The 16,813-nt window shown below is 34.6% G+C and overlaps 1 non-coding gene across 1 annotated transcript; it reads left to right on the top strand.

Moving 5' to 3' along the window:
• The first annotated feature begins 219 nt into the window (after nt 1–219).
• Nucleotides 220–326, top strand: LOC141688247 (small nucleolar RNA R71). Its single transcript, XR_012561703.1, has one exon. It is a non-coding gene; the product is annotated as a small nucleolar RNA R71 (small nucleolar RNA).
• The last annotated feature ends 16,487 nt before the right edge of the window (nt 327–16,813 follow it).

Below are 16,813 nucleotides of genomic sequence, written 5' to 3' on the forward strand. Positions count from 1 at the left end.
GATAGCCGTAGCTGTATCCACTTCAAGAACTATTGCTACTTGCCCTGTGGACATCTCTGGGTTGGATACTGATATTCATTAGCAACCATCAGTTCAATTAGATCATAAGCTTCCTCAAAGCTCTTTGCCCATAATGTTCCACCTGATGTTGCACCGAGCATGAGTCTGGACTGTGCTCCCAAACCATTGTAAAAATAAATGATGATCATCCAATCAGGTATTCCATGATGAGGACACTTCCTAAGCATCTCCTTGTAGCGCTCCCAAGCTTCACATAGCGATTCTCCCGTTTGCTGCGCAAATTGAGTAATAGCGTTTCTGAATGCAGTTGTCTTCGCCATATGGAAGAATTTAGTGAGAAACGTTTGAGCAAGATCTTCCCAAGTAGCAATCGTACTAGCTGGTAGAGAGTGTAACCAGCTCACAGCATCTTCAGAAACATCATTGAACTTGAAGGTGTCGCAGATCTCAATAAAATCCCTAATGTGCATATTGGGATCTTCCGTTGAAGAACCCCCAAACTGGATTGAATTCTGCACCCATTGAATTATGCTAGGCTTGATCTCAAAGGAATTAGCTGTGATAGCTGGCCTGACAATGCTAGATTGAATGTCATTGATCTTGGGTTGAGAAAAATCCATCAAGGCTTTTATTCGTGCTGCTGGATCTCCCATTGTAATGAGTACCTGCAACAAAAACAAATAAACCATGAAAGTAAAAGAATCCAAGTCAGTAAACTTTAACGACCACTGATGACAAGCACATAAACTAAAAATTAACACCGAGTCCCCGGCAGTTGTGCCAAAAACTTGTTAATGCGAAAACAAGCGCTAATATTCACGCAAGTATACGCGTTGGCAAGTAGTATAAGATATAAATCAGATTTGTTCCCACAGAGACTGGTTTAGGTTAAGTTCAATTTATGCACTTATGCAACAATGTATGGTTATCGCTCAATGCTAAGACAAATAACAAATTGGGTTTTGATTAAACTGAGAGATTAAACTAAATAACATTAACTAAGAGAATTGAGGTTGAATTATTATATATGACAAACATGGGATTCTAACTTCTTTAAATACTTCATTCAATAGCCTTATTGTTTTTAATCTTAGCATGTAATGGTGATAACACTAATCAGATAACACGAAACTAGTAAACGCCAACTTTTGTTGTACGGATACCCTACTACCAAGCATCCACAAAAGAGATAGAATTTGAATAGGCACCAATTATGCTTAGTCCTTATATATCTATAAGAATTGAAAACACAACGGTTTAATGCGCAAGTTATCTATCGTGATTACATAGGGCAAGTAAAACGGTTAGAGTTACCCACTAATCATGCATATAATACATGAACCTATGCTAGTATGGCAAGTTCTAAACCTCTATATTCACTGTCGCTTCAATAGAGATTTACACGCTATCTTATATGTTAGCTACGCACATCAGACGAATAAGCACAACCAATACTAGGATATCAATTAATCACCACACACCAAGATATCAAAACAAATTAATTATTGAAATCCATAAGTAAATCCGCTAGAATCCCATGACAACGATTAGCCTATAATTGAACTCATCGTCACCATGGGTTCATATGAAAGCATGGTATAAAACAAGGTCTTAATAAACTGAATGATAATCAAAGTACGAATAAACGAGATCTAGGTTCAACAAGAATGAAAACGAGCATCCAAAATTACAACTAATTCAACGAATCACAAGTTGAAAACAAGATCTTCTTTTTCGGAGTTGTTTTGTGCTTCTAGGTCTTCTCCTTGGTATCCCAATCTTCCCGGATGATGAAAACCCTTTTTTTAAGTAAATATACACCCATATTGGACCCGAACCATTAAAATCGTCAAATTCCTCTCAAAAAAGGCTTTTTTAGAAAAATCAGCGAACTCGGCTGTGCATCAGTGGGCGGCCGCGCGGTACACCAGGCGGGCGCCTCCACCAGCGGGCGGCCGCGCAGCACACCAGGCGGGCGCCTGAGGCCTGTCTGGAAAATTTTTGATGAATCTTGTTTTGGCCATAACTTGAGTTCTACTCGTCTGAATTAGGCGATTCAACTGCCCACACGAAGCTAAAGAGATTTTCTACAACTTGACAATGGTTTTGGCTTCCAAATCTGATCACTTTTCATCATATTTCCTTTAAAAGCTCCATTCTTCATTTAACTGATACCTAAAATGCAATAACACAAAACACATCAAAATACCAACAACTTGAGTCCAAAACACCAATTTAAGCTTGTAATGAAGCATTCCAAGTGGATATAAAATCCACTTATCACCATCGCTGCTATCTGAAATCATTTCGCAATATAAAAATCTTGAACCATAACGTGAATTATACTAATACCTATTATATCGTCGCACTCATCCTCTCGACGTTCTATCTTTCTATTTCCTTACTTCTAATCCTAACCCTTTACCCATTCCCGTAAACCTAGGCTTGTGTCAGTGACTTATAACCTGTAGCTCTGATACTAAACCTGTGGCACCCTCCAAACCCGGGTCAGAAGTTTGGGGTCCACACACACACACACCTAAATTATAACCTGCTTATAACAATACTAAAGATAATAATAATATGCAGTGACCCTACTTACCAACTATCACGGATCGCAACAGGTTAAAGTATGCACACAAGCCACACATACACACTTATATTATAAACGCCCAAATCCCAACTATTCAAACTTACAACTGAATATTAAACATTATTACAAACTTCATAAACTTAAACTATTCCAAAAGTTATCAGCTAGCTTAACTCGATCAACCTGGACCCCTAGCTCTTGCACTGGATTGGGGATCCTCGCTACCAACAGATTCCTTCTTGACTGGAAAAGAACATAAACAACATCGCCAAATGAGCTAACTAGCTCAGCAAGTCACAATGACAAGACTGAGAATAATGATCATTAAGTGAAAAGGGTTAAGGTATCAAGTGAACAATGATTAATGATTTAGAATTGGATATTATATTTTTATTTTAAAAACCAAGGTTAGGCTGATGATCAGTCACGCACTAACCCCTAGCAAGGCACATAGCTCTGCTCTAATTACTGGATCCAAGGCACACATTGGCCTAACTTGACCACCAATCTGGTCTGACCACGAATCTGGTCCACAATTTTATAAAATAGTCCAATTCTAACATAATAACAGAATAAATAATGTAAAGCAGTAAACATAATTCATAAGCAACATTGGATGTCCAATAATGAGATGGTTCCAATTTTCACAAATAAAGTGTGGCTATCAAATGGTGAAAAAAATGGATAACAAAAGAATCAAAGTTTCAAGGTTATAAGGATTTGGTCTTTCAGAGCGTAAGGTACAATGGTTTAAATATGTAAGTAATCTGATCCAGTGTTCGGTATTTAATTTGCATATATTTGTAGAGTAGTATCGTATATCTGTGGTTCGTATTCGGGGATTTAACAATCAATGGTTCAGAAAGAATAAGGTTTACGGCTCAAAGATCAATAGCTGGAATTAAGGTTTAGGGTTCAGTGCTTCAAAGCACTTGTAATATAGGACTATCAATCATCTATAATATATCATGAGAAAGTTCAGAATACTTGCCTGGTACTAGCTTGTTATTCTTCACTAACTTCCAATCACAACCCTCTTACTCATCGACTATCTGCTTCCCTTTCTTATGTCTTGCCTCTTCTGCTCACATATCATAAATATCTATCAATGCTCAACTCATACGATTTTATTCGGTATACACTTCTATCTGCCCGTCGTTTTACCCAAACTCGACTAACGGATTGAAAGTTACACTAAAAACAAGTAAACACTAAACGTATAGAACGACAGTCAAACAAGAAAGTCACATATATCACATAGCATGTCAGACAATCAATGAAATTTCATTTATAAGGAAGTCTCGGGTCATAAACAGTCTTTCGAGTATTTAATATGATTTTTAAAACATTTTTCGGAGTCAAAACGGGTCATTGGGTAGGTTTTAAAGCAATAAACAGGGTTCGATTGGCCACATCTGGCTTCAAAATAATTTTCTAATAATTATCGAGCCTTGAAAACAATTTAAAATAATATTTTAAAGTTCGAAAATATTTTTCGGAATTTTTAAATCATTAATAAATAATTAAATCTAATTAAATAATTAATTAAAATCAATTATTATTTAATTAAATCAATTAATAAATTAAGTTTCAAATTAATTGACCAATTAACTAATTAATTATTAACTAAAATTAATTAACTAATTAATTCAGATTTATTTTTGAGTTAAAAATAATTTTTGGAATTAAAATAATAATTTTTGGAATTTTCAGAAATTAAAAATGAATTTTTATAATTAAAATAAATAGAAAATATGATTTTTAAATAATTTAAAAACAAGAATCCTAAATTTGCAAGTTCTGGAAACCTAGGGGACCAAACTGTATCGTTTTTAAAACTACAGGGGCCTGTTTGAAATTTTGCCAGCCCCGCCGTCGACTTCGCCGGAATGTGGCCGGAGAACACGATCCCGGCCACCTTAGGCCACCAAACTCTCCAGAATTAAAGCACAGACCACCAGGAACTTATACCAGTAATCAAAACACATAACCTATTTCAGAATTGGCCGGAAAATGCTCAAGAAACTCGCCGGTTTCTGGTGAGCTCGACGAAAACTTTAAAATACAACTCTCTTCGAACCAGGGATCGTCTGTTAACGAGCTATACACCAATCGATTGCAAATTTCAAGGGGAACAAAACCCACCCATCTAGAACATCTAATAACCCCCGGAACAGAAAGCCCTAAATTTCAATTAAGAACATTCATACAGGTTATAAACCCTAATTTCAAAATTCGAAAATCAAACTCAATTTTGAACATGTTATTGAACTCCAAATCAGTCATATGACATATCAAAATCATCAGGAAAACAAGCTCTACAACATGCACATCAAATCATTCAAACAATCATCCGTACAAAAATTCATATTTTTAATCAAAATAATTCGAAAATAAATAAAATACATAAAATCAACCTTTAATTCTACAGTTCTGAAACTTGTATAATTTCATAGTACTCTTCAAACCCTTCGTTTTGATTACCATAGCTTTCCAAACAAAAATCAATAACACCTCCGATTTGCAGTTTGATTCTTGAAAGGTTATATGAATATAAGTATTTTCTCTGTAAAATTATATAATTACTGTTTGCAAATGATTTTCGGTACGAAATAAAATACGGTAAAGGCTATTTATAATTACGAAAAATTAGTATCCCGTTGGATCATTGCGGATATAAAATAGTACGTTTATGTATAAAAACAGATCCAAACGGTACTGGTTTTCGGGATAATTATCTAAATCAGTACAATTTGTACTGCGGTCTTGGTCTCAGTGCCTGGTTACACGTATTACGAGGTGATAATTATAATAATTTAATAAAAAGATCCCGTTTATCGAAAATACGAGTTTTATTGATTTACCGAAACGAATAACGTATCGAAAATATTGCGCCGGGACCCGCACAGGACAAACCGTACGCCGGATCGAAAAAGTCGAAATATGGAAAATGCTCGGAATATTGCAATTCGGGTTAGGAAGGAGTTCTCGGAAGAGTTTCGGGTTATAAAAACGTAGAAACGAGTGAAGTCGGCTGGTTCTCGATTAAATTAAATAGTTTATAAATACTCGGAAAAAGAATTTATAAAATCCATAAATTTCCTATAAAATCATAAATCAACATAAAAATAAATAGGAAGACATGACAATTATCTATATTTTATTTTGGACATATAAAAATTAAAATACTCAATTTATATTATTTTTAAACATCCCAACACATATACTACTTAAGAAATACTTCACATAATAAATACTGAACATGCATAATATTTATTTATTTGCCAAAATAATTACACGATATATCCCAGATATTACAAACAACCATGCTCAAAATCCGACATATGTAGTTCCAAGAAAGAATTCATCTCCAGGTTTTCAGCAGCAACAACAATATCAACTTCCGCTTACAGAAAAGAAGGAACCTGCTGATTGGGAAGTCACACTAAAAAAAATGATACAAGGAACTACCGGGGCCTTCACCAATATAGAGACTAAATTTGAAAATGTTGAGTTAAGGCTTGATCAGATGGCGTCATCTCAAAAGATGTTGGAATCACAAATTGGCCAAATTGCAAATAAGGTTGGTGTTCGTGAACAAGGAGCACTTTCTAGTCTAGCCGATGTGAATGTCAAAGAGCAGTGCAAGGCTATCACTTTGAGGAGTGGAAGAGAACTATCAGAAATTACGACTTCAACACTTAAAGATGAGATTCTTCTCCTAAGAAGAGAAAAACACATCAAGCTAATGTGGAGATTTCTGAAAGTGTTGACAACGAACCAAAAAAGGAGAAGGCCACACATAAAGCTATGATGAAACCATATATACCTCCAATTCCTTTTCCACAAAGGTTGAAAAATTTCAAGTTAGAGAAGTAGTATGAAATTTTTTTGAAGATGATTCATGAGATTGATATTAGCATTCTGTTCGCTGATGCATTGGCTCAAATTCCCCTTTATGCAAAATTTATGAAGGAGATATTGTCCAATAGGAAGAAGTTTGAGGAGGTTAAAAAAATCACTCTTAAAAAGAATGTAGTTCTATCATTCAATGCACAATTCCTTCTAAACTAAAGGATCTTGGGAGTTTTTCTTTGCCATGCACCATTGGTGAAATCAGAATTAAAAAAGCCTTGTGTGATCTTGGAGCTAGTGTGTGTTTAATGCCACTTTCTATTTACAAAAGACTTGGCTTGGGAGAGTTAAAAAAGACAAGAATTTCACTACAGCTTGCGGATAGATCAATAAAATATCCACTAAGTGTACTTGAAGATGTTTTAGTAAAGGTGGATAGATTTGTTATTCCGTGTGATTTTGTTGTGTTGGAGATGAATGTGGATGTTGATATTCCAGTTATTTTGGGAAGACCATTCTTGGCAACCGCGGGAACTAATAATGATGTGAAAGCTGGTAAGCTCACATTGAACGTGGGAGAAGAAAAAATTGACTTTGATCTTAATCAAGCGGTGAAAGGGTTATCAGTTAAAACTGGGTGCTATCTAGTGGATGTTAGGGAAGAACTTGTGAACAAAGTCAATGATCATACTCGTGGAGTGGAAGCTGAAATTGACGCACATTATTCGCCATCGTGTGAATTTCAAGGTGTTAATAATGTGGATATTACAGTTGGACCATTAGAGATGGTCTCGAGATATCCACCATAAAATTAAAAGAATCGCAGGCGTCGAGCTAATAACATTAAATAAGCGCTTTTTGGGAGGCAACCCATGAATGTTATATATATATAACTAAACATATATATATTATTAGTACGAGTTTGATATTGAATGTTACTCCCACCAGTATGACTTATGTGCTTTATTGTTCTTACAGGAATTGAGGATGAAACTTTTGCAACTTTTGACATGTTTTTAAAGAGTGAAAAGTTTAGAATTTTAGGTCATGCAACCACGATTTTCACTACTATGGAACTTTAACATCTGACAATATTTGGAAATTTGCATGACCATGCTCTTTCTCAGTGTGATCGTACATATACAAATTTATCGACTGTTTGTTTTTAGACATTCAACATATTCATGCCGCTTGCAGAATGATCATGCACCACTGTAGTTGTGACGGCCTCAACCCCGGGGTCAGGAGTTGACGTCACCAAACATAATTACTAGAAATATAAACAACAAGATTATTATTAAAATATACTAACTCGACCCCGAACCAAGATCCGATCCAGGTTCAAGTATGATCCAGGCTAGACATTATTACAAATCATTTATTCAAAAGTCTGACACACACTAACTTATTCAGCAACTCATCAGACCGCATGTGGTATGATACTAACTACCTCTGAGGAGCCGGGTCCAGAAGGGGCGGAGACATGGTTCTGCCAAGGTCTGATTGGTCTTCTAGGCATCTATGATATATATAACAGGTTGCAAGGGTGAGCATATTCGCTCAGCAGTACCAACATATGAATAACAAGATAAAAACAGTAATGTAAACAGTGATAGGAACAGAACTGTAATCAACATGAGATCTGAAATCCGTAAATCATCTGAACAACATTATATAAAGAAAAGCTGGGATAATTGGATATCACTGACTAGCATGCTTTAACAAATCAAACGTGGTAGTGTGTTGTGTAAGTACCAGAGTCTAATTTTAGCATGATATTCACATTTATAAATCCACTGTATCAATTACTTACACCCTTACGGGAATCAAAAAGCCAAATCACATACGTAACAGATATGTGAAGACAACTGATTAGGCTATTAACACCAGACGGCTCCAACTGCCATCCCATTTACCTGTTCCAGAACTCAGAGACTAGCTAGGTCTCTGACCTACTGGACTAATCGGTTATATAGTGTGCGCAACCGAATTAGCCTCTTACACCACCTGAATAGGTCTACTCTGGCCCCTATATATCCCATATATGATCGTCTTATCCAGTTTTAAAAAAAATCACTTGTACCTATTTTATTTTAAAATCATTCATTTTAACAGCACACGAAAAACTGGTTCACAAATCATTTTCATTCAAGATAGGTACCTTTCAAAGTTACTTTTCCCCAAAACAGGTTTTAAAACAATGATTTATAATTATAACTACAGGGGATACGTAACTTAAAACATTTTTGTTCCTTTACGAGATTAAAACAACATATTATTCATACGTATTGAACCATAAAAGAATAGTCAGGGTACTTGCCTTGCAACACTTTCAGAAACCCTAAGTAGCTTTTATGTTGACTTCAGTCCTTGCGATACTCGACTGGGATCTACAATAATACAAAATATCCTAGTCAGTTATACCGACATGTTTGATATCCTCGAACCTTAATAACCCAATCCGATAACCCGACTCGTATAATAATTATACACGTAATCACCTAAACCGTATTCGAGTAATGGTAATACGTTTCGTAATATATAGTACATTTCTCGTATTTAAAATAAATTTTTAAAAAATTTTGGCAGCAACTTTTCTATATGTAAGCCTACCCGTCGATTACAATCGACGTCAAAATTCACAGTAATTCACAATCTTCAATTTGCAACATAATTCCACAATTCCAAAATTATTTATAAACAAAATCGGTTATTCAAATTATTTTATTTATTTATAAAATTTAGGACTCAGATAATGATCATCACGGTCCACCATCCGCTTATAAAAAATCAACGCGGACGGCGGCAAAATTTCGCAGGTACCCGATAAATTTTCGGGTTTCCAACGCAAAATTTCACCGATTAATCCTTAAAATAATTCTGCGCAAATAATTAATATCATGAATATTAATCAAAAACCTGCAGAAATAATAATAATAAAGTAATCAAAATCCCAAACGGAATAAGCAACACAGTCGAACACCACCACTATCACCACCGCACATACACACGGCTTCACAGCCGCCAACACACACAACACAAATACACACGCACGCACACAGCACAAATGTGCACACACAACAAGAACACAGAAGCACACACAGATATATACATATATGTATATATTTATGCAAGCAATCAAGCCATAACAGGACGGAACCGAGAGGATACCGGAAAAATAAGCCGGAAAAATGGCCGGAAAAGCAACAGATGCGCCTCGGAGCGGACACAGGAAGAAGAAAGAAATGAATTACAGAGAGAGAGGAGAATAAAATAGAGAATAGAGAACGAGAGGAGAGCAGGAGAGATTGACAAAGTCGAAGGGGAAGAAACAGGAGGTGGTTTTTTATTGTTTATTTTATTTTATTTTTTCCTTCTCTTGCTGATGAACATAGGAAATGGAAATACCTGGCACTCTCCCCTTCTGAAAATTCAACACGTAGTTATAAGATAATTATGAGGGTTTTGAGTCTCGGTTTGCCCCAAAACTCGAATTTAAACCATCCAAGTTGCACTTACAAATAATTTATGAAAATTACAAAATAGTCTTAAAATATTATAAATATCCTGAAGTTAATTAAAATATAGGTTTCATAATTTTAAAACAATTTCTGAAATGCAATTTATACCCGCTTTTAACAATTAAACGAAACAACACGCGGGTGAAATTAATCTCATAAATTTCTAAAATAATTTTAAAATTCTCAGAATATTATAAACTTTATAAAAGATGAGTTTCGTAATGTTTGAAGAATTCTGGAATTAAATATGGATTTTACAAATATACACAATCAAAAAATCATTTAAGGATAAATAATTAATGAAATATTGATTTCTCAATTTTATAAAATCCTAAAAATAATTATTGGAATTATAAAATTATAAAACCAATTTTAGAGACAATCCAAATATTTATAGATTTAAAACTATAATAAAATCACTTTTAAACGCAAAACAAAACAATATAACTTAATAATAAGGTACACAACTCCAATCCTCTGCCCCAATTAATCACAGATAATTAATAAAAATCAACACACTACTGCCAAAACCAATACTTATATTTTATTTAATTATTTATTCAAATATTACACTTTATAATAATAAGAATAATAGAAAATATATGAGTCGTTATAGTAGCACCCGCATGCAGAACACACAACATGATCGAGCTCCTTATGGGTTCCCAGAATTGGAGCGGATGTAATTTTCTTAGAATTTGGCATGACCATGCCAATACCTGCAAGATTATGCACCTACATAGCAACCTCTGACATTCAAGTAGCATGTTCATGTTCCTCCCGCAGTCCAGCATCTGGAATGTTTTGAAGATTTGGCATGAACATGCCAATCTCCTGCATGTTCATGCTCCTCCATTGCACGCTCACCCGGTCTAGTCTCAAACTGCTGTGATTATTTTGTATTTTTACATGACGAAGAAAATCACCAGCATATCTATGCTTGGACTATACTGCTGCAACTTGGTAGTTCAGCCCATAGCGTACTCTGCATGTTCATGTATCACCATCTCAGCAAAATCAGACATGATCATGCTGCTAAATCACATGCTCACGCACTCTCCATATCTAGCCACAGGTATGAATTGGTCTTTTGGCACAACATCAAGAATGATAATACAATGATGTTCTTATGCAAGCTACATGAGAGAGTATGATTATGATTAGAGGAGCATGTCATGCTGTTAGGTCCCGAATTATCGTAGAAGGGGGGTTGAATACAAAAATCACTAAATTAAAAAAATTCTTTTGAATCTTTTGCGGATATAAAATTTAGTGCTCGGTTAGTGGTTTTGTGTTCTTGAGGTGAATAGTGTTTGGAACAATAAATGAGGAACATAAGATATTTGGGGAAGTATATATTCGTATATAAATCCGCGAGGGGTGTTGCTACACTCCGGTAAATAAATGAACCGGCTACAATCTAAGAACAACAAAGTTCCTAGCTTCTACAAAGATTTATAAATCAAATTCTATATAATGATCTAGCTTTTGTTTGGACAAGGATTTAATTATCGGGTAACATTTATAATGCCCCTATGAATATAAAAGAGTTAAACCGAGCATTATAACGTTACTCCGGCGAGAAGTTAAATGGATATTCAAGGTGCCGGAGCTTCTCTCAAAATCTTTGCTTCTTATTTTATCAGCTCTCTTGTTGGAGAAGAAGATAAACAGTACAAGTCTGATTGCTTGTGTAGTCTTTATATTCAATTAAAATGTGTGGCTGAAATTGAACCACACAAATTAATTGATAGTACAATAAAATTGTGGCTGAGGAGTAATCTTGCAACTGGTACACTTTCTGTAACTTGCGACTAGTATTAGCCAACCTGCGACTACTAATAAACAAAACCAATTAGCGACTTGATTCCATTTTATTTACTAACTCTTAACTTGCGACTAGTATTCACAAGTACTTAATCTGATTTCTTTTTTTCTTTATCTACTAACTTGCGACCTTATATGGTTGCTTTTTTCTTTTATTTTGTTTTCTTTTTCTTATTTTTTTCTTTTTGTTTTTTTTTTGTTTTTTTTTGTTTTCGTTTTCTTTTCTTTTTCTTTTTATTTAAGTTTAAATTGTAACTATATTAATTTATAAAATAAACTTAAATATAACTTATATAAATAAACTAATTTAGATTTATAAAATAAACTTATTTAAATTTTATTTTATAAATCATATTAAGTTTATTAAATAAATTATATTAATGTCCATTAAATAAATTTATTGAATTTAACAATTAAACTTTGAGTTTCGCCAATCCCTCGAGCAGTTTAGCTGTGTACCCCGCGCAACTCTTCTCGTACTTTAACAGATAAACGTTCAATCCAAGTACGTTCCTCAACTTAACAATACTTCTAAAAATAATACCTAGATTCCTTTCACGACCTGTTGACGTCTAGTGTAACTGGTATGGTTCACAGAAGACTAACTTCGATTTAGGTCTTCGTATTATGGCCTTGATTACATTGTTAAGCTTCCAACAACTTTATCGCTTCCAACACTGACTATCAATAAACAAATGTACTTTCACTGGAATTTTTCTGGTACTTTAGACAACGTCTTCATTGCTACTACAATCTTGAATACTTCAATTATGTTCTTCACCGACGCTTGAACATATAAATGAACTCATGTCAGTGAGTATAACTTCAAGACTGCAGCTGTCTTCTTTAACCTCTGTTACCATGTCTTCAATTCTTCAGATTCCTATGCTTCATACACTGTCTATCTTTAACCAATGCCAATACACTGAAATCTTTTTGTGACACTTATACACTCTTCATCATTTCTGAAACCTTGAAAGTCTTTAACCTTTATTCTTCACCGAGGCATGAATATATTAATAAGCTTCTTTTAGTGACCTGTAAACAAACTTCAAGCCTTCTTCTAATCTTTTGATTCTTTATATTTTCCTTGTCTTCATTTCTTCCTGATTTCTTATGTAGATGTAGTATTATTAACACGTCATGTTCTAGCGTTGTTCTCGTGTTGAGTAATCACGTAACTGTTTATACAGCTACGCAGTCTCACCAACACATGCTTCTTCAGACACGCTCATGTCGTATGTATAGCAAGCTACTGTAATGTTCCTTTCGTTTGGCATGATCATGCAAATAGTCTAGCATGATCATGCATGGCCTCAACCAAGCTCCTGGGGTGTTTTGTAAAGTCTGCATGATCATGCTCTCGTGGTCATGTTCCTGCACTAGCCTACACCTACAAATACAGATCATTTGCTCTTCTACCACTTAATTCTTCAGACTGTGGATATATGTTTGGATTAAATTCATCAACTCATCTACAATAACAGTAACCAATATATGATTGGGTGATCAAGGGTATAAGAAGCATTGTATAGACATAGAGAGCAAGGACCGCAGCGTAAAGACATAGAGAGCAAGGACCGCAGTGTAGAGTACATCCGTCGCGCTTTATAAAAAAATAGGAGAGAGAAAAGTTGAAGAAGTACATCCAGATATTAAAGTTGTTCGCACATATATGGAAAATCAACAAGACTTGTTGAATGAGATGTTCGACTAAATGAGGTTTCACTTTCCTCAACCATCATCGCGGTAGTCATGGATGTCGGCACTTCATGCTTATGCATAGGGGAGTACTTCTTTCTTTCTTTGTATTATAGGATTATTTGTTTAGTATGTGTATCAATGAGGACATTGACACATTTAAGTGTGGGGATGTGTTTACAATTATATTCCCGTGTGATATATAAAAAAAATAAAAAATAAATAAAAACTTTAAACATTAAAAAATTCTAATCTTGTATAATAGTTCATATAGATTGCATTGTATCAAATAGTGACATTCTATGCTAGTTTCATTGCATTGTATTTCATATCATAACATGATCTCAAATTAGTAGTCGTCCAAGTTGATGACCTATGATGATGTTATGTGTACCTTATATTTGACTATCTTGTTATGATCACATGTTAAAGATATTGCATGCGTAGTGTCACTTGTGCAGATCTTATTTCTTAACACACACTTATTGTGCTCTTGAACTGAGACTTAGATATGCTTGTTTCTTGAGGGGTAGCCGCTTGTTGATGATTAGAATTTTGACTATTCCTTTTTGAGCTTAGTACGTAAACGCTTAAGTTTGAGGGAAGCGGTGGGGTGTATATGTCTTTAAAAAACAACAAAAAAAGATAAATGTATGATAATAGTAATAAATTACACATAGAAAGAAGAAGAAAAAAAGGTATAATTGACTAGGTTGAGCTCATTAATACTCGAGTAATTAAGTCTGATGGGACTTTGTGACTAGTAACCTAAAGCCTTTTATGATTTGGGATTGCTGACCCAGCGCTCGTTATATAGATATTAGTGCATAAATCTTTAGGGATCTCGACCATTGCACAGTTAATAAACCATTTAATATATATGTGTGTATAATATGGTTGGCAAAGTCTGATGGAGCTCGTAACTCACTTACACTGAGGAGCCACCCAACTTTAGACCGAGCTTGTGAAGTCTTATGGCGGTCGTAACTCACTTACACTGAGAAGCCACCCAACCTTAGTCCGAGCATTAAAAGGACCATATGTAAATTTAGTTTTAGCATTGTAGTAATAACGAAGGACATTGAAATCCCTTGCTAAACTCGAACTATGGGTAGTGCTAAGTAACGAAGTGTTTAAGATCTATTCTATTACTCAACTTGGGAGCTATTAAATCACATGACTTGTCATGTTGAGACTTGTGCATCTTTGTTCTTGGTTCATTAGAAAGCTTTTTGTTAAGCTTAGCACACACACACACACACTCTGTACTTGTGTTAACTATATGGTGATATTGTATGTGAGCTTGATATGTCTAAACTTAGTTCATGAGCTGAGGGTCATTATTGACTTGGCATACACTATGATGTTTGAGATCTTTGCATTTTAGATCATTTAGTTGCATTCATATAGTTGCATATTACATGGGTTAGATGGATTTTGTGGGTACATTCACTATAGGCCCTCACGAGACCTGACTCGTCCACTAGGGCTACTTTGGGGTTTAAAGATCTTGTTTCATATGCCAAATATAACCGTGATCACCTTACAAAAGTGGTATTAATTTATATGTTAGTAGTTATATTATGTTAGTTTGCACGAGGACATGCAAAATACTAAGTGTGGGAATATTTGATAAAATATATATTTATATATATTTTAAAGGATTTTATCCGCATATTTATATGATTTTGTATTTAGTTGGGTATTTGTTAATATTATTTTAGTGTTTAATGACATGAAATATTAATTCTCAAAGTTGGAAGAGTTTTGACCTATTTGGGCTAAAATCATATGGAAATTCAAATTTGTTGGAGGGCTTGCGCAACAATCGGTATTTGGGCCTTAACTTGTGTTCTGAACATCAGATTTGGACCATCTACAAGTCCACGCAAAGCTAAAAGAATTATCTTCATTTTGGAGGTGGTCTGATATTTTATTTTGTACTGGATCAGATAGGAAAAAAGACTGCAAATCATCCTACGAATTTCATAATTATCCAACTTGTATTTTTTTAGAAAACAATTAAAAATACCTTTATATTAGGTTTTAGAGGATTATTCAAAGATATTGGAGAGAGCGTGTAATGGATTGAGAGAGAAGCTTAGAGAAAACTTGAGCAAGGATTGAAGGGATTCACTCCAAGTTTGAGAGATTTCGTAAAGTTGTATCTTTCTTAACTTTATACTCTTGTAATCATGGTTTCAGTTATATATATGTTTAATTTCTTCATATATTATGTGTAACTAATATCATGATCTGGGAAATAGGTAGTATTCATTAGTTAACTATGATTGTGTGATTGTACTGTGATTTCTCTGTCTTGTTAATCTGTTGTTGAGTGGTTAACACAATTGAGGGAGTCGCGAACCCTTTATTTGTATATTTAGGAATTATAATGAATCGGGAGATGAATTTCAATTTTAGTTTATGATATGGCAGATATAATTCTATTACTTGATTGGGAGATTAATATGCGAGTTATAAAACAGAAATTCCATGGGCTTGAATAATTTATAATTATATGTTGAGTGATCATCGGAGTGGCTTCAATATGTAGTTGTAGGCATTATATTTTTTCTTGGGAGGGAACAATATAATCATTAGAGGAATGTTTTCAGCAAGAGCATGAGACTTTAATATCATAATTGATTCATATTCGTTAATATCAATGAAGAACACTTATTCCTGGATTGCTTTCTATCATCGTTAAATCGTTAATTCTATTTGCTTATTAGTTTAAATTAGTTTAAAAACACAAACCCAATTATTCTTCTCACTTCTAAATAGTAAAAGAATTACAACCTGAACTAGTATTAAATTCAGTCCTTTCCTGTGAACGATACTCTAAATATTACTTCAACACCAACACCTAGGCTTGGGTTACGTTATTGAATCTCAATTCCAATTGGGAGAATAGGACATTCACCGGAGCCACCGCTTACGATGATCAGTCGTAAGACGAAAATTAGTAACCTTATCTACTAGTAGAAGGACGACACCTTCGTATCCCCGTTATCACCCTTTCCGCATTCGGGCTTTGTGTCCCATTTCGGGTATGCACATACTTCACCGGTTCCTGAGTACACAGAGTACCCTCACCTGCAGTACCTTTGGTAGTCTCCCTAGTATTCATCGTACTAGAGTCTACCCCTCCTTGTCCTTTGAAGAATCTCATCATATCTCGAGAACTCGAACCACATCGAAGTTCCCCAAGCGTTTTGCTTGTTGATAGAAACAACTCATCTCATATGTGTATATATATATATATAAATGTACTTCCTAGAATTTTCGAAGA

The sequence above is a fragment of the Apium graveolens genome, chromosome 9, assembly GCF_009905375.1.
Source record: "Apium graveolens cultivar Ventura chromosome 9, ASM990537v1, whole genome shotgun sequence".
NCBI lineage: Eukaryota > Viridiplantae > Streptophyta > Magnoliopsida > Apiales > Apiaceae > Apium > Apium graveolens.